Raw genomic sequence first — 5,191 nt, forward strand, 5'->3', positions numbered from 1 at the left:
TTCATGTCCCAAAATATTTGAAAAATGTCGTCATCTTGTTTTTGTTGACACACTGTTAAATGATATTAAGAGATGTTTTATAAATAACCACATTCCAAGTTTTTGTTTATTGCCACTTGGCGCTAATATCAATCTTAACAGTTTTAGTAGCAGTGCTACTGTTTTTTTTTTTTCTCTCTCTTTTTGCAACGTAAAGATGTTTGGGTGCAAAAGAAGCAGGAGTGCCGTGAAAAGAGCGAGATGCCCCCGCGGGCCTGCTGAGCGGCGCTGTCCTTTTGCGTGTCGCCTTTAATCCATCGCTTCTGTTGCTTCGAGGGGGGGCATAGCTTCTCGTCAGATCCGTGATATTTAAAAGCAAAGCGAGAGGGGATAGGCTAAAGAAAGCATCTGCTATTTTGGCAGTCGATACATTTTGGTAAATATTAATTTATTGTCGTGGAATGATGAGTCATGGGCGGAGTGGTGACTGCTTGGAAGGATAACACCAGCTTTTTCTTTTTTCTTTTTTTTTTTTAGAACAGTACAGTCGTTGCAAATGTTAGAGACATAAAAGCAAATCACACACACGATCCAGATGAAAAATAAAACCACACATAAATCAGACAGAAAAACCCCAAATGAATCCACAGAAGAAAAGCACATAAAAAAGTCGATATTAAAAACACATAGTCATAAAAACATCACACAAAAATCACACCAAAATAAAACATAGAAGCCCCCCCCTCCCCAAAAAATAAAAAAATGCACATCTAAAAACGCCCATAAATAGTTTCTGTACAGATTAACGCAGCAGTTTTTGGGGCCAGGGCAAAACAAACCGCATGGACGCGCAAAAAAATGAAACCAGACTCTCAACATTCGGAGCCACAAACTCACGCCAACGCGAGCCTAGTGCGCCAAACACTCAAGTTCGGTCACGAAGGACGCAGACGCGCTTTTCTATGACCTCCTGCAGGGCCAGCCCGTCGCGCGGGGGACAAATTGCCGTAATTACGGCAATCGTCTCCGCAGACGCTCAGATCACAAACGGTGGGCGGTGGGCTTTGTCATTAGAGGAGTTCTGTGATGAGATGAGATACCTCCCGCAGGGTGCAACAACGCGAGTCGCTCGATGCTGCCTTGACACCGTCGCTCATCACATAACGTGCTGGCAAATACGTGCAGCAACAGCTTGCCTTGTACACATAGTATTCTATTTTCTACTTTATACTCTCATTCTGCTCTTATTCTATGAACAGTCTGTTGTTGAGGCCTTGTTTTCAGATGAGGCCAGACACAGGTCAAGGCTACGAGATAGCAGGGTCTGGTACAAGATGTCGGCCTTGGCTCCAGGAATGTAGACTAACTGGCACACACACACACACACCTCAATTGGCCTACCAAGCATGTTTTGGGGATGTGGGAGCAAAGCGAAATGCCTGGAGAAAACCCACCCGGGCACGGGGAGAACATGCAAACTCCACACGGGGAGGGCCGGAGGTGGAATCGAAGCCACGCCTTCCTAACTGTGAGGCGGAAAACCCCGCTGTATGCAAGCTGCTCCATTCGAAAGTGTTTGCTTGCATTTTAGGAATCCACACTTTTTGGGATGTTTGGTGGGAATATTTGCAGCGTGTGAGACGTTTGATGACATATAGGCCAGCTATTAGTACACAACATGTCCTAGCATGCTGCGGCGCAATGCATTAAACATCAGGTAAAAATACATTAAGTGCTTGTCGGGCCGCATGAATAATACATTTGCAAATGGATGTATTTAAAGCCAGGTGTGTGTGTGTTTGTGTGTGTGCAAGCAAGTGCTGCTGACAGCGACACTTTAACTCAAGCAGCCGAAAAGAGGATTTAGGGAAGCGCTGCCTGGGGGGGGGGGGAGCTTTGTCATAAATCTCCTCCTAAGATGAGCTCTTAATGATGTCCTTTCAAGTGAAAAGTGCCAAGATGTCAGCTACATTTTGGAGCTAAGACCAGGTTTCACAAAGGTGAGATGGTGGTGGTACATCAGGGAGTTGATGCGGTTGCTAGGCAACCGGATTTAGGTGACAGCTGGAAAGTGGAAATACAAAGTTGGCTTGTTTAATTGGGCAAATTCTTTATGAAGGAAAAGGTTGTTGTTTTGTTTTTTGGTCATTGTTTGGTACAGAAGATTGTTTTATATTGCTTGTGTTTTCTGTTTATTTAACTTTATAACATTTGAACACTTCAGTGTTATTTCAGTTATTGTTTAAATTTTGCTTTTACGTTGAACACATCCATTGACACTCACTTATTTGTGTGTGTGTGAGAGAGAGAGAGAGAGAGAGAGAGAGAGAGAGAGAGAGAGAGAGAGAGAGAGAGAGAGAGAGAGAGAGAGAGAGAGAGAGGCTATTGTGTGTCCTTTAATTAAAGCCATAAACATGTTGTAAAGTCTTGCTCACCTGCTGATAAAAACATCTTTGTCCTCTCTTTGTATGATTGACAGACCGAACATTATTATTGTCCCAATTTACTTTGTCTTTTTGAAAAAAACATTTTATGTCTTTCAGTGGAAATTGTTGGAGGGGGGTGGGGGGCCATCAGGTGCGCTGCGTGATATTCATATATTATATATTAATATTCATCATTGCAGCCTTTTAGCAAAAGCACTCAGGTGCCCTTTTGTTATGCCAAAGAGGCTGCTGCTGCCACCTCACATTTACATACAGCAAACTTAAAAGCTGCATTTAGTCATTAAGACACACACACACACTTTTTATTTGTTTCATTGCTTATGCTTCCCATTTCCATCTGCTGCACTTTTCAGATAGATTAAAAAGGGTTTTTTTGGCCCCAAATTAAATAAATGAGAAGTGAGTGCTTGCTCACATAGTTCCTTGTCCTTTATTGCCATCTAGTGGAGACTTGTATCTACAGCCTGTTTTTCTTTGACCTTAAAGCTGTGGTTCTTAACCTTGTTGGAGGAGCCGAACCCCACCAGTTTCATATGCACATTTACCGAACCCCTCTTTAGCGAAAAATAATTAAAAAAAGATGCACAGTAAAACACATTCGGCAAAATAACATGGTGACATTTTTGACCACACAGTGGCAGCAAAACAAAACACGTTCTCTGACAAACATTTGATTTGATCCAGATCGAATCCTCATTGTTCAAGCAGTCGGCTTGCTTTTCTCTTTACATTAGTTGTGCAATTATTATAATATATATGTATATATATATATAGAAGAGTTTAAAAATATTCAAATGGTGTTTTCCCCCTTCAATATGTCGTGTGTTTTATATATATATATATATATATATATATATATATATACTTTTGAGAACCTTGTGTGAAGAAACCTTTGTAGTCTAGCTTTGCTCGAAGAATTTCTGGTTTGTTTAGCCACCTTGTTTTCCCTCTTTGAGCTGTTTTGGTTTTTTGCTGGCTCAAGGTTTGGTCACTCTGCATCCTAGTCCTCTCCTTGATCCTAGCCTGACACTGTGAGAGATATATATATATATATATATATATATATATATATATATATATATATATATAACCCTTCCTGTTGATCCAGATATATATATATATATATATATATATATATATATATACATATACATATATATATACATATATATATACATTATATATACATATATATATACATATATATATATACATATATATATACATATATATATATACATATATATATACATATATATATATATATACATATATATATACATATATATATATACATATATATATACATATATATATATCTCACAGTGTCAGGCTAGGATCAAGGACTAGGATGCAGAGTGACCAAAAAATTTGAATGAAAATATATATATATATATATATATATATATATATATATATATATATATATATATATATATATCTCACAGTGTCAGGCTAGGATCAAGGAAAGGACTAGGATGCAGAGTGACCAAAAAATTTGAATTAATTCTGATAGGCTTGAGCCGGCAAAAAACAAAAACAGCTCAAAGAGGGAAAACAAGGTGGCAAAACAAAACAGAAATTCTTCGAGCAAAGCTAGACTACAAAGGTTTCTTCACACAAGGTTCTCAAAAGTATGTGTAGATTGCCGTGACCGCTGGTACGCCTGACGAGACAAGACGCACCAGCACAAGACAAGTGGAAGACGCTGACTAAATACACACAGAAGGGGTAAGGTCATAGGTGCACACAATTAGGATCAAGGGCATAGGTGAACACAATTAGGATCAGGGAAGTCAAGCCGACTGACGCACAGAGGAAGTGCCCACGAACTGAAACGAGAGGAGAGTTACTTATCAAAATAAAACAGGAAGTGACAATACAACAAAAAAGACAACAACAAGCCACAAAACATAACGGTATGACACGTGGTTAGGAATTCATTCGAAAAAATGTGGAAAAAATGACAAATGAAAATTTGAAATATTACTTGGAAAGAAATGACAAGACAATTCGTGAAACTAGAATCTGATGGAATAAAGTTTTAGTGGATGTGAATAAACCTGATTTTTTGAGGGAATTGGAATTCAGCGACAAAGGTAATAAGAGAAAGAAAATCTAAATTTTACACTCGGTGAATTTGCTAGAGAAAATCTGTTTCAACATTTTTAATTCATTCATTTATAAACAATTGTCCCTTGCTCTCTCTCCTCTCTGTCTCTCTCCCTCTTTGTTTCCTCACTGCTTTGTTATTCTAGATTCATATAATGAGAGCATCTCCCAACACGGTCCCATGTTTCCCCAGGCCTGGCAATTATCAGGCTCTACAGTCCCAGGGCCCAAATCATTTGCGGAATGACACTTTGGGACAAAACAAGTGCGAGCCAACAAAAAGAGCATTGTGCCTCCGGTGGACACTAAACTGCAAAACAAGTTTGCCAACCTCACTGAGCATACTGAAGGAATTAGACGGTCACACGGCATATAACATCATGTGAAGACGTGAAGACATCGTCCAAAACAAATCTGGAAACAAAACAAACAGCGATGTTGATCCAGAAGAAGCGGCAACAGTTCGTTGGAAGTGGATGAGTTTGTCTCCATCCAAAAAGATGGATACAACTGTTAAGTCTTTCAAATGACAAGTGTTGAGAAATGCTCCCAAAGTCATTGGAAAGTTATTCAATAATTAGCTCTGTGCATGTGTGCACATTACACACTTAAGATGACTTACTTAAAGGTTAAAATGTTACATTTGCTTCAGT

The sequence above is a fragment of the Syngnathus leptorhynchus genome, chromosome 14 (genome assembly GCF_054491065.1).
Source record: "Syngnathus leptorhynchus isolate UIUO chromosome 14, UIUO_Slep, whole genome shotgun sequence".
NCBI classification, from domain to species: Eukaryota; Metazoa; Chordata; class Actinopteri; order Syngnathiformes; family Syngnathidae; genus Syngnathus; species Syngnathus leptorhynchus.